The sequence below is a fragment of the Pinus tabuliformis genome, chromosome 8, assembly GCF_031772625.1.
Source record: "Pinus tabuliformis cultivar Carrire ecotype Pingquan chromosome 8, CPIR1, whole genome shotgun sequence".
NCBI classification, from domain to species: domain Eukaryota; kingdom Viridiplantae; phylum Streptophyta; class Pinopsida; order Pinales; family Pinaceae; genus Pinus; species Pinus tabuliformis.
The window spans coordinates 694,969,475-694,990,161 of NC_142294.1; positions in this window are offsets into that span (position 1 = coordinate 694,969,475).

Genomic DNA, 20,687 nt, shown 5'->3' on the forward strand with positions numbered 1-20,687 from the left:
TCCATAATGGAAACCATATAATGCATTTTTAGCTTCCTCATGAGTTAAACATTGTCTAAAGATAGAATTGACACCACGGCGATATAGTGTGTCATTGATAATATTGTATTGTTGGGATTGATACTGGATACGACAACAATCAGTTCGACTTAGTTCTCGTCGAAATTTATGGGTTTGAAGATAAATGATGATATTTCCATCCCAGGGATCTAAAGTACAAATTATAAGATTCATCTAGAAGAGAATCATTTGCCACGTTTTCCATTTCAGTACGGGGAAAGTCACATAATAATTCAGCAAATAGAAATGATTTCTTAGATTTGGATTTAATGAATTCCAAATCGAATTCCTGTAGGATGACTATCCATTTGGAATACTTGCCCCCCAACAATTGTCTGGTAAGAATGTAAACCATGGGGTTGCAATCAGAAATCACAGTTGTTTTGCGTAATAGAATGTAGTGACAGAAACGTTGGAGAGCTTGAACAACTACCAAGGCCAATTTCTCCACATGTGCATATTTTACTTCAATTTTGGTCAAATTACAACTTAATTAATATATCACATGCTCTTCATTCGATTCGTATTCCTGAACTAGAACCATGCTAATGGTGGCATTAGATGCAACTAAGTATAAAATGTAGTCTCGGTGATAATCAGGAGGATGCAATAACAATGTATAGGTAAACACATATTTAAGTGCATCAAATGCCTTTTGAGCCACCTCATCTGAGATAAATGAGATGCCCTTTTTCAAAAGTCAAGTAAAACCTTTAGTCAACTCACTGTAGTTCTAGATAAATCGACGTAGAAAGTTTTCCTTCCCTTGAAAACTTTGGAGTTGGCAAAGATTGGAACGAGGAGGAAGATTCAAAATAGCCTCAACCTTTAATGGATCGACACGAATGCCTTCCATAGAAATGACAAATACTAGCAATCGACCAAATTGCACACAAAAACACACTTGTGTGGATTCAATAAAATATTGTAATGACGACATCTAATAAATATTTCTCTTAAATGCATTGGATGGTCTTCCCGTCTCAGTGAATGAACCAGAAATTCATCCAAATAAGGTTTCACAATATGCCTGATATCGTGAAATGCATAAGACATAGCCCGTTGAAAAGTTGCACCAACATTCTTCAAATCGAAGGGGAGTTTTCAATAGGAAAATGTCCCCCATGAGCAGATGAATGTGGTTTTGTGTTGATCATCTATGAGTATGTTGATTTGATTATAGCCAGAAAATCCATCCATAAATGAAAACATTTCATTTCCAACACATTCATCAATGATTTGATCGATATAGGGAGTAGTATAATTGTCCTTTGGACATGCCTTATTGATATCCCTGTAATTGACACATACTCTAATGGATCCCTATTCTTTTTTAACATGTATGATATTGGAAACCCAATAAGTTAAGGAAACCAAGTAGATGAAACCTGCTTTGAGTAGTTTCTCAACCTCAACTTTAATCACAATAGCTTTTTGCAGGTGCACTGGATGTAATCGTCGTCATATAGGTTTTTCATCTGGGTAAGTCTTAATATCATGTAAAAAAATGCTTGAGTCAATTCTTAGCATTTCCTCATAGGACCAAGAAAAATTGTCGCAGAATTCTTGAAATAGGGCCTTATATGTTTAAATTTATTTGATTGAGCATGAGGCACCTATGTGAATATTTTCAATGATTCATTTTTTGACTGAGATGTCAATGGTATTTTTTTTATATATATTTCCCAAATTCCTTTCGGACTCATCTTGAAAAACTGGAATGGGTGATTCTGGACTATATACTATCTCAGGTGAAAACATAGTTGAAAAATCATTCTTGATTTTATCAGGGTTAGGTAGAAAAGATGAACAATGATGATAATAATTCCATGGAATTTCATCTGAAGTCATGACATCCATAATACTTTCATCAGTTGGAAACATATAGTCGGAAGGATCAAAGAGTGAAATTGGTTCTAACCAAGGTAAAGGAGAATAATCATCATCAATTGCATTCACTGGATCAATATCAGAAGATGAAGGGTTGAAAAATGATTGAACTGCCTGATAAGCCAATTCAAATGGGCTCAAAGGCACCTCGTTTCCATATGAGGCTAATTCAGACTCTAAAGGCACTATCCACGAATAAAAAGATTCCATAGTGTTTGATGTAATCATGTTAACCTCTGCAATATTAGAAGGAAAATTCAGTGGAGGGAGTGAAAGGTTTCCATCAGAGATGAGTCTTTGAGTATACCAACACCAATATCCTCATAAAGAGTATTCTATTTTCCAACAAAAGTTATGCTACCCGTAGAGTTAGGGTGTGAAGTGTAGTAAGACAACTGGTCTACTTTGACAATTTTTCCTTTGTGAGGAAATTGTATCATTTGAAAAAATGAAGAGACCACTGCTAACATAGCATAGGTCCAACTTCGACCAAGAAAAAGGTTGTAATCGAGCTGAGAATCAACAACTTAAACTTTGATCGTGACCATTTTACTCTCTAGCTCTTGGGTAGATCATTCAGGATTCCATAAGGACGAAAACCTCTTCCATTAAAGGCTTTCAGAGTGGTAGGTGACTGATTTATGGTTGGAGAACCTAAATATTTCCAACAAGTGATTGGAATAATACACGTAGAAGCTTCTTCATCAACAACTGTGTGAAACACTTGTTTGGTTTTAACAAAAACTAAAATCTGGAATGCCATTTGATGAGGGAGTCTCAGGATATGACTCTCAAGATAAAATATAATTAGATTAGAATCCTACAAATCAACAACTCCTATGGCTGACAATAAAATATTTAGTTGTGTCGGGCATGTTTGCAACACCTTTAGAGCTGACATTGTAGAAGGAGACATAGCTAGGTCTTCAACAATGTTGTAATTTTGTGTAGCTCTAGCATGTAGGTTGAAAGCTGATTTCCAAAGCACACCTTTGGGAGGCGGTTGGATCATCATGTCATGACTTGGTTTCTTGACTTGTAATGGTTCAAAAGGAGGAGGAGGAATTGAACTAGAAGGTTGACTAGATGAACTGGCCTCATTTCCATTGTCAACAAGACCCTTAGACCCGTAATCTTTCGATATCATAGCTACCATAACTTTTTGCGAAGACATCATCATGATATATTGTGATGTGGAAGAGGAAGATGTGTTATGAGAAACCATTTTGTTGTCTTGAGAAGGAAATGGATCCTTCAAAACAACGGGAGTTGGAGAACCTTTAATGAATTTGGAAACCTTTGCCCAATGTGGGCATTCCTTTGTATAGTGATCCTCATTGCAAATAAGGCAAGGATAACAAGGTTTTTGTTTCTTGTTAGTTGGCTAAGTTTTAGCAGGTTTCTCTTTCGAAGAAGCATTTTGTTTTGATTTACCCATCCCCTTCTTTCTACCTCCGACTAATTTGGACTTTCTGGTAGACGATTCTATGACATTAATCTCAGAAATAGTTTCCAGAGAAAGGCTTTCAGATGGTGAATCTTGTATGGCCAAAGTCTGAGTACTTTTAGAATTTTTCTTTTTCCCCTTAAATTGTTGGCTAACAAAACCTATTATAGCATCAACGACATTAGAACCTATAGGAGATGTAATTATTGTATCACCTGTATGGCACGGTGAATTCAAGATTTTCTCATACAAGGTGCTAGATTGAGTGGACTAAGTCTAAATATTGGGCACGAGAAATTAGCTGCTCTTCTGTGACGACACCTCCCTTAGAAACATCCTCAGTAATAGCAGGAAGAATTGACTTCGTAAACCACTCAACTAAAATATGATCTAGAATAAGAACTTTGACTAATCGATGTATATGTCTCCATTGATGTATATGATTGGAAATATGATTTGGGTTTGATTGTTTTAAAGAAGTCAGAGTTTATTGGAATAAAAACTTGCCAAGCTGATTTTATTAGTGTTGATTTCAGGAGTTGTTATTTACTCAGAGTTGATGGACGTGACACTGATGAAATTATGACTTGATGCAAATCTTAATGAAATTGAAAATGATAATGTAATCTTTTTGTTTCAATGAAAATCTATCTAAAGTAAGGAAAGATTCTTTCACTTTTTCAATTGAAATGTAAACAAACACTCTAAATCACACTATAACGTTTTTCCTAAGATGCATATATCCATCTTCAAATCACCCAAATATTGAAAATAATTTCAATTTTTCACTTTGCCCAATAACACAAGAAAACAAGAAATCTATATTTTCATACAATCACTCAAAAACCAATAATGACTAAAAATGAATTTTCCTTAATTGAATGCTATGAATTTACTTGCAGCAAAAGTACAGTTCATGAACACTTTAGTAGCAAAAAGAAAAATGATTTTCTATTTCGAAACTAGTACAAGAAGTATTTTTCACAAATAATACCTAATCTTGCAAATCATTGATTTTGAAAAACAAATGAAACTCTCGCAAAAGATCAAACTAGACTCAAAACCTGATGTAATCGATAGAAGAAAGATATATAGTCAACAAGACATGACCAACATATATCTCTTTTGATAGATCGACCATTCATCAAATAAAACCTTACCCTAATTTGAAAAAACAAGACAAACACAAGAAAATCTCTTCATAACACTCAGCCAGACTAACAATCATTCATAGGAGGTTCAAACAAGTGTAAAACAACATGAAAAAAACAAAAGTTTGGATTTAAAGAGGATATAACTAAGTTTTTTTTTTAAATTACAGGTATGTGCATAGGCTTTGGAGTAAACCAGTGCGAATAAGCTATGTTGTTGAAAGGGAATTGTGTAGAAGTACACATTGTGCGTAAAGTATAAGTGCACATAGCGGAGAAATTTAGAAAAAATAAAAAATATATCAAATGCAGGCCAAAATCCAAATTTCTATTACAAGGACTTTAACAACAACAAAAAATTTCATTAAATTTGGAATTATTCAATGGACATAGAATTTAGAAGATTAACTATATTAAGTTTTAATATTGGTTAGTTAACTAGTTTGAAAGCATATATTCACCATTTTTGGTGATAAATTATCATGATAAACTATATAAAACAAATTTACATAAAGTTGCAGAAGCAAATCTTTGATGTCTTAATCTCGAACTCACATTATTACTTCTAATATTATTTATGTTTCCTATTAAAAAGTGAATTAATATTATTTCATGACAAGAATATTTTGTATAGCAGTATTATTAACCAATTTAATTATAATTCAATATAATAAATATCACACTAGTTGTGTTGAGTTACTATTCTAGTAGAAGGTTGGCATAATTTTAAAGTGTCCATAAAACTTATTTAGTGATGGAATTATACCAGTATGTATGTTAGCATAACAATTCTAATTCCACGCATTATCAGTAATTTTGTTTGTATTGAGTATCATATTTTAATATATAATTTAGGAGTTTGATAACATTTTATGATCGACAAAAGAAAATATTATATAAGAATCATATTATGTTTAAATTTATTATTTTAACAATCAAAATTGACAAGGACTTCATTAAAATTAATTATTTGGTGAACCTACATAGATCCATCTTATATCTTGATCTACCAAGCACCTACAGGGATCAATTCCAAAGTTAAGATGGATCTACGCTGGCACTCTTACATTGCATAATTGATTTCCTCAAGCCTTTAAGTAGGCTTCATTATAACAAATACCACGGAAAAATACCATGAACTTGTAAAGCACCATTGGTAAACCCATCAAATGAGTAACTCAAACTTATCTTAACAAGTGTATGATTTGAACATATCTCCATATCCTAGTAAACATTAACATTTACGGGGTCTTCTGATATTGGGTTGTATAGCACCTCTTGGTGTGATCAAAATATTAACTTAAGATAAGATAAGATACATATTTTTAGTAATGTCAAACCAATTAGTGGCCCTGAATAGGTCAAACTTGGGACTATTAGGCACAACAATATCAATACATAGTAGGGGTGTGAAGGTAGCATTAAGTAATAATAAATTAAATCATTCTAATATGTCTAACATCAAAACAAGATATTATAGTTATAGATAATAGAAAAATTCCTTGATGTCTAATTTTTGTGCCTAGTGACTCTCACCATTGAGTTTACCACAACCCGGGGGGGAGTTTTTGTGAGAATCTCAGTCTAAGACTTGGTAGGGGGTGTCTCCCTCACAAATTTTGCATTGAAACTAGTCTACTAGAAAGTTACTAAGTAAAATATGTTTTTATGCTAAATTTTTGAGGTCCCCTTAGTGCCTTTAGAAAGCACCAAGAAGGCATTCTGACCACTTAGACCACTTAGAAATAATTATCTAATAATTATAATTTTTTTAAATACCATTTAAGAATTATTAATTGTAATTTGTAAAAAATGTCATAATAATGGTGCAAAAAGTCTAAAGACATCCATTTGTGACCCTTCTCTTGAATGAGTTTTGAAAGTCCACTTAACAATCATTATCACTTAATTATTCCTTATTTTATTGGGAAAAACATTTTGTTTTACATGGAGTTTTATTTCAAAAACAACAATGTCACATTTATACACTCATATTAAACCACATGATAGGAAAATATAAGTCAATAAATGACTTCTAACTTATTGAATTATATGAGATGATTGCAAATACAAGTTATTGATTTAAGAATACATAGTTAGAAAAATTATGGATTAACATCAAAATAGAGCATTTAAAATGCATTATCATAATTATAAATTATATATTTTGTAAAACTTATATCTTTAGTTACATTAAGAGCTTTATCTCTATAATATATTACATTTATAGACATGTATTATGGAAGCATATAACTAAATAAAATTCAATAAATATCTTCATGTCTTGTTGGATTCTATGAAATTATATCAACTACAAATAATATAATTAAAATTTGAAATTTACATAATGTTAATATGGATGGGAAAATCGAATGTCATAATAATCATGAAAAATGTCTAAATACATCCACTTGTGACCCTTATCTTGCATGAGCCTTGAAATTCCACACACCAATCATTATCACTTAATTTTTCCATATTTGATTGGGAAACGCATTTTGTTTTACATGGAGTTTTATCATAATAATCATGAAAAATGTCTAAATACATCCACTTGTGACCCTTATCTTGCATGAGCCTTGAAATTCCACACACCAATCATTATCACTTAATTTTTCCATATTTGATTGGGAAACGCATTTTGTTTTACATGGAGTTTTATTTCAAAAACAACAGTGTGACATTTATACACTAATATTAACCACAAGATAGGAAAACATAAGTCAATAAATGACTTCTAACTTATAGATCTATATGAGATGATTGCAAATAAAAGTTATTGATTTAAGAATAAATAGTTAGAAAAAGTTACAGATTAAAAATCAAAATAGACCATTTAAAATGTAGTATCAATTAATTATAAATTATTTATTTTGTAAAATTTTATCTTTACTTACATTAAGATCTTTATTTCTATAATACATTACATTTAGAAACATGTATTATAGGAGAATATAACTAAATAAAATTCAATGAATAGCTTAATGTCTTGTTGGATTATGTGAGATTATATCAACTACAAATAATGTATTTAAAAGTTGAAAATTACATAATCGTAAAATGAATGGGAAAATCAAACATCATATTATGGTACAAAAAAGTTAAAGACATCAATTTATGGCTCATATCTTGAACAAGCCCGAACAGTCCAGTTAACACTCATTATCAATTAATTATTCCACTTTTTATTGGGAAAATAATTTTCTTTTACATGGAGTTTTATTTCAAAAACAACAATGTCATATTTATGTGCTTATATCAAACCACATCATAGGCATATGAAAGCCAATAAATGGCTTCCTAGTTTATTTACTTATATGAGATGATTGCATATATAGGTAATTGATTTAGTAATACATAGTTATAAAAAATTATGGATTAACTATCAAATAGACCACATAGAACTCATTATCAATTAATTTTGATTCGTTTTGTAATTTTTTTTTTGTTTAGCTTGGCAGGTCCATTCCATTTTCTATTATATAATAAGCAAGTTTACACCACACAGATTAACCAGGTGGCCTCAACTTGCCCGAGGGGAAACCAAGTCTGTTGGCCACCGGTCAATGTTGTAAGCCATCCAAAAACAATATTGTTTCAATCTTTCCAGCCAAGCTAGATACGTCTCTATCTCATGTCCAAACACTACATAATTGTAAAAACTAACATTTGCAACATAAAAATTAAAAGCTAACCACATAGACCAAAATTATGCATGGGGATGAGTCTAATCCTTCTGTTCCTCTGAGGTAGATGCGATGGGAGCTGGATCCTCAGCTGATGCCCCTGGCATGCCATACAACTCTAGAATGCAAGGGATGTGGCGTCAATTCTATCCATCCTGATATCCTGTTTGTGTAGCTGGAAGAGAATTTTCTCCATGTCCTTCTTATAATTTGGCATTCCCTAAACTGTCATCACCATACCCACATATATCTGCTCCATTGCCCTGTCAAGTAGACTCTTCATTAACCAGTACAAGTACAATGTTTGCTTGAACTGTGTGATTCTCCCTCGGGTGTTCCCTAGATCCAGAACAAGAGTCCTCCAATTATCCATATCTTCCTCCATCTCACTTCCTTTCTTTACCTCCTCTTCCCATTCTTCCAACAATTTTCGAATGCCAACATTCGTCCCCTCACAGTAAGCCTCTGTTGCTTCAGTGATGAAGTTCTCTACTGATTTCTGACCCCTACGAGTTTCCGACGTGCTCGGCCCCTTATCTTCCTGGGGAGCCAGGCCTCTCCTGCCGCGCCCACATCCTCTCGTAGCATGGGCCATGACCTATTTGCCAAAACATTGTTGACACCTAGAAAAAGTTAGATTCAAATTCAGAATTTTCGTAATACACCACCTTGCTTGTTCATGTTTTTCCTCTCCTCCATTTCTCATCGCATATGTGCAGGGGTGGGACGAAGCCCGCAGATCCCAAAGGGGAGGTCTCTGACCCTTACCTCGTGGCCCACCATTGTTCCCTTCCCCCTTACTATGGATTGTGTGCAGGTCATCTCGCCCCATCTCAAGTCGAGCCCACAGGCCCTCCTTTATTCTAGTAGTACACCTGGGGTGGTTCCATAACCTTTCTCCCTCGGCCCAAAGAGAAATGGCTGTGCCGCTCAGGTCCCTCCAGCTAGTTTTCCACTCAAAATTCCTAGCCTTTCCATCAATCTCGTGCAGTTTCCAGCTACCCCAGCGGTTTCGTTTTCGACTACAGTCGTGGTGGCGACCCCAGCCCCTGCCATCATCTTCCCCTTGCCACTCTCTACAAACCCCATCCCCTCTTGAATTGTGGTGCCTCTATCTAGTTTCCCCCAGCCTTAGTTACAGAGCGCAGAACCTCACAGCCCCACAGCAAGCTTTTACCCCCCCACCAGCAGTCATGGTTTTTACCCATTTGGGAGAAAGTATAGACATAGAACCAGGCCATGGCAAGCAATTTCCTCCCCCATTGCCACCAGTAGCATTCTATTCCCCATATTTTCGGACGTTTTCCCCTCCTTTCCCCCAGCATATCCCTAACCAGAACATAGATTCAATGCTGAGGCAAAGCCAAATTACATACTCAGTTTTTGCAGGCGTCCATCCGTGACCAAGGTTCCTCTTGTTCATCGACCTTCCATTGCTTTGTATCGCCATCCTTCTCCATAATATTTCACTCCTGCGTTGCACATCGAATGAACTCACCTACTCTACTACCCAGCGTTATTCCTATCCTGCCACCTTGCCCACTTCCCCAACAGGCATTCATGTCGAAGGACACCACACCTGCTGCCTTGAGCGTGTGGGGGATGATGGTAATAAGTGCCTAGGTACTATGCATGGCTCCACCCAGGCTGTCCCAACTGAAGATTCGCATCCCGATCGGGAGTTGTAAAGAAATATTTTTACTTACATTAAGATCTTAAATAATTTCGAAAATGCAATACATTAATAAACTTGTATCAATACATATAACTAAATAGAATTCAATAATTAGGTTAATCTTTTTTGGTTTTAATCACATTCTTTCAATTAGAAATAATTTATTTAAGGATTGAAATTTACAAATTGTTAATGTGGATGGGAAAATAAAATGTCATATAATGCAAATTGTTTAAATATGTCCATTTATAACCCATCTCTTGAATAACCCTAAATAGTCCATTTTTTCTTTTTCTTTCTTTTTTTCTACTTGGAATGAAAGAACAGGAAACCTTAGAGTACTTTTCCACATTTTGTGGATGGTAAATTGGGTAAACTGTCAACTCTGATTGTGGGGCCTTACCCTAAGGGAATTAAGGACAATTCAACCCATGATAAGCAACAACTAACAACAATATCAAAGAAATTCACATTTGGCTCTAGACCACTTGAACCAACCCTTGGGGCTTAGTGAATAATCCACTTAACATTCATTATCAATTGATTATTCAATGTTTTATTATGAAAGTTATTTTATTGTACATGGAGTTTGACTTCAAAAACAATGATGTCACATTTAAACACTCTTATTAAACCGCATGATAAGAAATGGAAGTCAATAAATGACTTCGTGATTTATTGGCTCGTATGAGATAATTTCATACAAAAAGAATTGATTTACAAATACATCTAACTTAAAAAGAATTATGGTTTGAAAATCAAATGCCTTCAAATTTAAAGAGTTTGAAGTTACTAATCTATGTCCCATTGTCCACTAGTTAACACTTATTATCAAGAAATTCTAATATTTATCTTTGGAAGAAATAATTCATAATTTATGGTTATTATATATCACATTAATACACTCATATTAATCAATATAAATAAGTACAAATTGATAACATAACTTTCTATTTTGTTGGTTCATATGATATAATTTCATTTTATTTTAAAATGCAAATTTATAAAAGGTTATCATTGGGAGATGACACGAAATTCCTTGCAATTCAAAAAGTTCAAAGACATAAATCATCTATGATACATACTCAATGAAACTTTAATGCCCAATGATAATCAATTAGTTGTCTTTTTTTAAATAAAGTTTATTTACAGTGGAATTTATTTAAAAAATTATATATCACATTTATGCACTCATATTAATGCATTTTATAGGCAATTAAAAGTCAACAAGTGACTTTGTTCTTGTTGATTTCCAATATGATATGATTGCAATTACAAATATTAATTAAGTATATAAAAATTTACCAAATATTATGGATTGGAAAATTAGATATCTTCTACTTCAAAAAGTTCTAATCATTCACCTATGCCTCATTTCCTATTAGCCTTAATAGTGCATATAATATTTATTAACTAAATTATCTATAATTTTATAAGTAAGAAATGTACCTTTATTTACAATGAATAGTAAATGAAAATCAATTAAAATAAATTTTGCCTCAATGGATGATATAAGATGATTTTAATGACAAATAATTCATTTAAAAATGCAAATTAAAATACACACTTTAGAAAAATAAATCCTTCGTACAACAAATTCGATACAAAATGATTATAAATGATAATAAAAATGTGTATTAATATAATTTTTAATTCCAATATATTTCAAAACAAATAGAAAATTGTACAAATTAATTCATAAAAAATTATGTCCAAGTTGCACTGGAAAAATTGGAATGCTCTTATAAACAAATTTATTAAAAAAATTGACCTCATCCATTACAATAAAGTACATGTTCTATTGAATATTAAAATGTACTCACAATTCTCTTTGATGTTTCTATTAGCAATACATTTGATTCTTCATAATTATCTCCATATTGGAACCACATATTGTTGTGGGGAAAAATGCCTATGCAGGACGATCCTATCCACCTAAGGTGTGACAGTACCTTAGCAACAAACGAACACAGCTACTTCGGTTTCTTCCTTTATGAAATATGAAAGAGAGGAGATTGGTAGACTTACTGTTATCTTTCGGTTGTCCCTCGATCTAGATCCTCTCCTCTTTGTGTGTCCACAGCTACTTGCCTCCTTTCTTTTGCTCCCACGAGATCACAAGAGAACAACTACCTGTGACAAGAGAACAACTACATGCAACAAGAGAAGGACACAATACAAAGGCAAATATACATATTCATAAATGATTTAGGATTAGAAGTAAATCAAATACACTAATGCAAATCATACAATAAACACCAGCATATAGGAAAGAACCAAGAAGCTTTATTGATTGATAAACAAGGTTCAGGAAGAGATACAACCCATAGGGTTCCAACCCAGCATCTCCTTCCCAGCAGAATGGAATTCCTTCTTCAGCCCCTTTCAAAGCATAAGCACCCAATGATCCAACCACAAACCAACAACAATTCTTTGCAAATACAATATTCCAGCCCCCCCCCCTGACCTCATGGAGAGAGATCTATATATAGGAGTTTTGGAGAGAGGATGAGTCAGCCTGAGAAGTGACTAGTGTCCTCTCCCACTTCAGTTCTTGAGTCCACTTGGAGGTTCTTGCTTCCACTTGGAGATTTGGAACCTCTTACTCATCACCAGTCGAATTCCCTGACCCAAGTGTCATTTTGGAAGCTTCCTGGGCATTGACACCTTGAGAAATGAGTCTGCCACTTGTCCAGTTACGCTCAGCGCAGGTAGCCTTCTTTGCAGTTGAAATTCAACGCAGGTAGACAGTGGAGCAGTTGACATTCAGCGCAGATGCTCAGTGGAGCAGTTGACATGATCCAGAATTGGCCTGTTTTTGAGTGTTTTCAGGTGGAGAACTTATGTGAATTGCTGTGGTTTGCTGGCCTTGTTCCTCTAGGGGTAGGAACAACATGTTTAGGGACTTTGGATCCCTTAATTATTGACATTTCATGCTCAGTGATGTAAGGCACAAAAATGTCTATAACAGTTGCCCCCTAAAGTATGAGGCCGTTTATCGGGTGAAATGCTTTACCCAGGGGAGTCCAAAGTTCATCCATTTGCTGGGAGGAGACCTATAATAAGATACAATACAATACATTATGATTCATACAGCTTTCATGATCTAGCTGAGGCGGGCATTCCCATGCTCAGCTTTATAAATACATTTTGGTACATAGAACAGACGATCGTCTGATGGTAGACTGATAATTCTGGCGAAACTATCATCCTTTGAGTAGGATGATCATCTGCTGCAATGATGTACATGTCAAATGTCTTTATTCTCCTAAATATATATCGCAGCCCGGATGGATGAAACTAGATCCGGGGTCTTCAAACTCGTTCGATCTTCACTCTAAGTACAAGTCGATCCATGTGAGAATTGCGCTGAAGTCGAACATGGAAAGACATCGCTTGATTACCGATCAATGATGTAAACTGTTAACAAGCGCGAGAGGAATCACCGATAATGATAATGACCCTCAAGGTACTGCAGTACAATTCACGTGGTGTGAATAAAGGACTTGGCGTCGAACACCACGCAAAATCTTCTGGTCGAAGGTCATTGATGTATACCTATTGCCGGAAGTGAGAAACTTGCCATTGAGGCATGCAAGCTTCAAAGTACTAAAGGGGTTGTTCCTAGATCAACTTCTTGGATAATGAGCTGATGTCGACAAGAAGCGATCCATCAAAGGAGGGCCTTAATGAATCCCACATCAGTGACACGGAACGGAGCTAATGATTTTAATGGAGGTGAAAACAATCTGTGACATATGATTCAGGGTGGCGGTCATGAATGGATGAAGGATAATGTATGGCAGTGGATGGGGACCTGGTTGACTCTTTCTGAACGACTTCTCTTGAACATATGGTGACATTGATGCGATGGATTGGTAGCATTACCCCAAGTACGGATGGTGTGGCAAAGACCATGGTGATGTGACCGGTGAACGAAACAACCCAACCCGATGTGGTACGGAGGAAAAGTGTCATGTTCAAGAGCGACCTGCTACCATCAAAAGACTTCTTGATTTTTCCCAATTTTTCCCCAGTCATTGCTGACCAGTACCTCTTTATTTTTGTCAAGCTTGAGGAGGATAACATATGCTTGTTCTATAACCTACCCTTCGGGTAAGCCCATCGCTATGTTTTAACGAGCTTAGCGATAGTGAAACTCGTTCTCGTCTAAAGACAAGTTTGTCGCTATTTAGTGATTTTAACGAGTCTAACGACAAAGAAAACTCGGCCCTTTTCATTTTTAGAGAGTCTGAAAAGGTACATAAAGTTAACTCCAAAATTCCTTTTTCGTCATCTAATCCCTTAAGTCCGAAAAAGTATAAAACAATACAGAAGGGATGAGTTTTCGATAGTTTTAACGAGCCGAACAAAACAAGCGCTCGATCTTTTTGTACAATAATCCCTCAGGTCCAAAAAGATTAAAATCTAGAGGAGGGATAGCTCTTCCGATCGTTTAATGAGCTGGAAGGCCAAAACTTGGCAATCTTTTCATATTTTATGAGTCAGTTGAAAAGAGCTTAAAGAAGACTCGTCTTTCGAGGAACGAGTGATGAACAGGGGTAGCAGCTGATTCCAGGTACAGGTTGGAATTTTCCAATCACGGCAGTGTCACAAGGATGGCTAGGTGAAATCACTCTTCGCAGCTGTTCCTCAAAATGGGTAAACAATCAAATGGAGGTAAATGATCGGCCAAATGAACGGTGGAGGTGACGGTGCACAAACACGACCAAGGTCTTTTATGGTTGATCAGGTTACATTCTTCATGGCTATTTACCGGGATGGGTTCATTTTTTAACGAGCTTGAATGCGCCAAAACACTGCTCAATCTTATGTTTATTTTTTAACGAGCATGAACTATGTGCTAAAACTGCTCGGATCTCGCTTTTCTATTTTTTAACGAGCATAAATTCCGCGGTAAAACTGCTCGAATAAGTTTGCATGCCCCCAGCATAATAACGCAAATCGAGGTGCATGCCCCCCAAGCTTCATTGCATTCAACTCGATGGTTGGAATGAAGGTTTACCTTTGAGACTCGGAAAGGGGATTTGTTTCATTTTTTAATGAGGTTGACACAGTAAAAGAACTATCCTCATGACTCCTTGTTTCATTTTTTAACGAGGTTGACATGAGATAAGAACCGTCCTCGGAGACCAAATCCATTAGATGTAGAAGGTTTCATATTCCATTGTGGCCACTTCCACCAGATTACTTGGAGGTGGTAGGGCAAAAGTACCCATTAAGGCAGGGTCTTTTAGGAGACCTACTCCGATATTTTGGAGCGAATGATTCCTTCCATGGATCATTGGAATGCTTCTCGTAACTTGCGAACTGTTGGGGAGAAAAGTTTGTTGGTCAACGATTGTAATTCCTCCTTGGAAGGGAAATGCAATCTTCCTAAAATAGGTCAACACAACAGCTGCCATGGCATATATCCATGGTCTTCCTAGTAGGATGTTGTAATCAAGATTCCCATCGATGACTTCAACATCTATTTCTACCGTTTTTCCCTCTAGTTCAACTTTCAAGTTATTTAGTATACCATATGGGGTATATGTTCTTCCGTCGAATGCTTTTAACGTCGTCGCAGACCTCGACAAGGTTGGAGATCCTAAAGTTTTCCAGCAACTCATCGACATAATGCATGTAGATGCCCCCTCATCAATAATTGTTCGATGAACAGTTTTGTTGAGGGCTTTCACTTGAATAAGGAAAGCTAGTCGAGCTGGTAACTGAGGGTCATATCCTTTATGATCAAAGGCCACAAGATTGGAATCCATTGGGTCAATTCCACCTATTGCTGATAATAAAGCTTGCTCTTGGGAGAAGCAATTTTGCGGTACCTCAAGTGTCGACATAACGGACGGCGATTGGGCCAGGTCCTCTATCTGTGCTATTTTCGCACAAGGATTAAATGTCGATTTGTGTACTGCTCCCTTTTGCGACTTTATCATTGGCTCAGGGACGATGGGTGGCACAACTTCGGTCAAAGTTGTTGTCGAACTACTAGGTTGTTCTTTACCTTTGTTGTTCGACACCGGTGGATTCCCGTAATCTTTGTTCCTTGTCGAAATCAAAGCATCGTTTTGCTGCTTTGATACAGACAACATAAGCACTTGGGATCGGGAAGCATTTTGATTAGCAACCAGTTCGGTTCTCGGGCTTGGAAACGGATCAGTAAACACAGCTGAGGTTTTCGAACTCTTAAAGAATCTTTTAAGCTCAGCTTTGTATGGAAAATCTGCTGTCCAATGATCCTCATCGCATATATGACACCCCGTAGGGGGTTTCCTTTTTCTCCCTTTCTTTTTCTTCTTGCCCCCTGGTTGCTTCAGTCGTTTTCCCTTGTCGTCCGACACAGCACTTACTTCCGAGGCAAGAAGTCCCTCATTTGCATTTTGACCGGAAATCATACGGGCCTTTTTAGATATAGCCTTTGTCGATTTCATGTCTATTGCGCCAATCACGCCATCGCCGGCATGAGAGTCACTATTTGATTTAGGAGGAGGAGGACTTGAAAATTCCGGTCTAGGGGCGTCAGGTATTTTATCATAGAGCGTGCCGGACTGAGTATATACTAAGTCTAGATATTGTGCACGAGCAATAACTTGCTCCTCCGTTACGACTCCCCCCTTGGCCACATCTTCCGTTATGGCAGGAAGTAACGAATTTATAAACCATTCAGCTAACAGCTGATCTGGAACGTAAGTCTTTACCATCCTGCGACGACGACGCCACTCATGTATATGATCGGATATATGTGTGGCCGTCGTCTGCTTGAAATTGGTGAAGATTTCTGTTCCAGTTTCATACCTTATCGGTAATTGAAAATGGGTTAAGAAAGTCGTGGCTAGGGAACTGAATTTGTCGAAAGAGGCTCTAGGTAACTCAATATACCATTTAGCCGTTGGACCTGTCAATGTCCTCTGAAAAATGCGAAGCCTTATCGAATCATCATTCAAGGTGTTCAATGAACACCACAGATGAAAAGTCATCACATGATTCGACAGGTCTTCGCCAGGATTTCCATTGAATTTAGGAATGTCCGATGGAAGTTTGTGAGGAATCACTGGCCACCAATGGGCGTAAGCAATTGGATCGTTCGTTAATCGGTGTAAATCTGGTAATTCTAAAGTTGCCACGAATGGTAACTGTTGATTTAGGTTAGGCGAGGTGTACCCAGGATACGATGGAATCGCCTAAGCAGTAGGCCTCTGCATACCAGCATAATGTAATTGATGTTGGTATGACTGATACAGTTGGTGGACTTGACCACTATAAAGCGGTTGGTTTAAACCGTTTTGAATATACGATTGTCCACTATTCGCAAAGATCTGTTGCTCAGATCCTTGGTACACCTGCTGGAATTGTGGTTGTTGGTATTGCACTAGCCATGGTTGTGAAGCCATGTTCTGCTGTGCTATACTAACCGACGGACCAAGATGCAGGGTAATTGAACCCGTTTGGACCTGTGTCATCCCGGCAGTTGGCGATTGTGGTTGTGTCACAGGGTCAAGGGGTTGTTGCATTACAACCTGAGAAATCTGAGGTTGACACACAACAGGCATCGTTTGAACTTGCGACACTGTTACAATAGCTGGCGTCGTCGGGATGTTCGACATAGGTACACATTGTTGCATAGAATACACAACTCTTGGCTGTTGGGGTAGCATAGGTACCCAACCACTTGTCGTAACTCCAGTATAACCTGAATACGGTTGAGAACTGCCATATGGGTATCCTCCTGGAGGGGGTAATGAAAGGGCATACTGCCCCCCATACGGTAGCAATCCGAAACTCAAGGGTATGGTTTGCCCTTGGGGACTGGATGGCCCAAATTGACCTTCGTAGGGATCAATTTGTCTAGTTTCAACATAAGAATTACCAGATATTATTCCGGAGGAACAAACTGGAACAGACCACACTATCGAAATAGTCCTTGGGTGGACTCCTTCTAGCTGTTGCGAGCTAGTTGGGACAGATGGTATACCGACAAACATCGTCGGAGTGGCAGCAGGGGGTTCTGCTGTCGCCGTGTCGTGCGACACAGTCCTAGATGTCGACGGTTGCTCAGACATTTTAAGTCTATCCAATAAATTGCCTAGCGATTCTACAGGAACTTCCACTGGTGATGGACTAACTTCTGATGTTGCAGGAAAAAGAGTGACCCCTACTCCAAAATGAGTTGGAGTACTTGCTTGCGGGTCCTCTACAATTTCCTCTATCGCAATCAAACCAGGTGGAAGAGGAAGACCGTCAGGTCCGTAAAATATTTCTGGTGCCGAAGAAGGGGTTGTTTCGACAGCGACAGTTGTTTGAGGAACAAGACTCTCTGAACCGGTTGCAGATGGAACTGGTTCAGTAACACAAGTATTTGTTCTCAGACTAGGATCAGTGCTACTGTCCTTCTGTGGCTGTTGAACTTCTTCAATAGAGGCATGGTTTCCAGAAATGTTTGGAGTAACCGGAATCTCAGATGTTGTCGGAACACTTGTTCTAACTTTGATAGGAGATTTCGAACCGGTTAAGCGAGTTCGCTTTGTCCATACTGTTTTCGATTCCGGAGACAAAGACGGTTGACTCGCAAGCCTCCGCGAATGACGGGGTTTCAATTGACTTTCTTCCACGATTGCGGATTACTCGATCAACTAAAATACAAAAGGGGAAAGTGTGTTTCCGAACTGAATGAATTTTATTAGACGCTTTAGACACAACTTGCTTTTTCACTTTTAAAGAGTCGAGAAAAAGCTAAAGATGACTCTAGTCTCCTTCGATGTTTTAACGAGCCCAAAGTGACAAATGCTCGGATGGACTTTTTCTGTTATAGAGTCTGAAAAAGGCCAAAAGAAACTGCTCTGGAGATCTAGGCAGAGGGTGTGCCAAACCTTTCACAAAACCACAGAATACTTTTTACGGTACGGGTGGTCGATCTTCGTGAATGCTGTGTTCACTGCATTGTGATCAGTAGGGCGACCGACACGGCTTCCTAAGGATAAAGGATATATGCCTATAGGGGTCTCCCAATATATACATGACGGTACGTGGGAGCACAATCCGTACTAGTGCTATCATCCCTCAGGAGGAATCACCCACCTTCTTAGAGATCGACAGTCACTAGGCTTAATGACGCCGGAACACGTCTCTACCTAGACCTCTATGTTGTGCGTTATGTTGCAAAGCGTTGTTAGGTTCATTCAATATATTTTAAGTTGATCTTCTTAAAGTTTGTCTTTCAATATCACCACGAGATGTATTGGTACAAATTCCTAAATGCAGTCTAAGATGATAAGCAAGCTTTATAATCTTTCAACTTTGAAAATCCTAGCTACTAAGGGAAAAGAGAGCGACTATCTTTTCTCAAAGAGCAATCAGCACACTCTAATGCACTCTTCCTAAATCACGCATGCAAACTTATCAAAATGCAAATGCACAATGCAGGTGTTTGTTTTCACTTTCTTAGTATAAATGTCTACAAAGAAAGCTTTTTGTACAACTTTGAATTTGCTTTTAAATGACTGAAACTAAACAAGTTTACTTTTTCCAAAATCAGCAAGGGTAGAAGAGATTACAATCACTTTGCAATTTTTCGAAAGAAACACTTGTTTCGACACTTAAAAGTGACAAATTCAAACCAATAAGCAAAAGCAAATGATAATCAAACTGCAAACAGCCAATGAACTCTCTCCTACGATCACAATCAATCAATCAATCAGATCTGAATCAAGGCTACAGGATGACTATTTCGCTCATGCAAAGGAAAACTGTAAATGACGCCACAAACACATAAAAACACTTACAGTCTTTTTGTACAAAAATGAGGTGGAATTCAAGCAAAGAAAAGGGGTATCAGAGGTGGTACCTATGCTGGTTAAAGGCTACAAAAACAGAGATCAAAACAGGGAAAAAGACAGCAAGGAACCCCAGCTGCACAAGGCCACACTGGTTCAGCGCAAGTGTAACACTGTTAGTTTGACATTCAGTGCAGGTAGCCTTCACGGGACCTGTGTTGAAATGCAGACTGCCTTCACAGTGTCTGCGCTGAAAGGAGAAACTCTCGTTTCTCTTGGTTTCCGGGTCATAAAATGCTCAAAAATCAACTGTTTCAGGCCAAATCAGAAACACAAGCAAGGTATAAACAGGGGGATGCTTTGAGAGGGTACTAAAGACTATCACAAAGGATCATCAAGTCATTTTTGAGTCCATTGTTGAGATCATAGACAAAAAACCCAGTGAAGGATCAAAGCAGCAACATTCTACTTTGCAAAGCAGTTCGATTGTTGCTGTTGAGTCTATGAGGTAAACAATGATGCAAACACAAACAAAATGACTAAAACAAAGTTCTTCCCCAGCGGAGTCACCAATTTGTTGTGGGGAAAAATGCCTATGCAGGACGATCCTATCCACCTAAGGTGTGACAGTACCTTAGCAACAAACGAACACAGCTACTTCGGTTTCTTCCTTTATGAAATATGAAAGAGAGGAGATTGGTAGACTTACCGTTATCTTTCGGTTGTCCCTCGATCTAGATCCTCTCCTCTTTGTGTGTCCACAGCTACTTGCCTCCTTGCTTTTGCTCCCACGAGATCACAAGAGAACAGCTACCTGTGACAAGAGAACAGCTACATGCAACAAGAGAAGGACACAATACAAAGGCAAATATACATATTCATAAATGATTCAGGATTAGAAGTAAATCAAATACACTAATGCAAATCATACAATAAACACCAGCATATAGGAAAGAACCAAGAAGCTTTATTGATTGATAAACAAGGTTC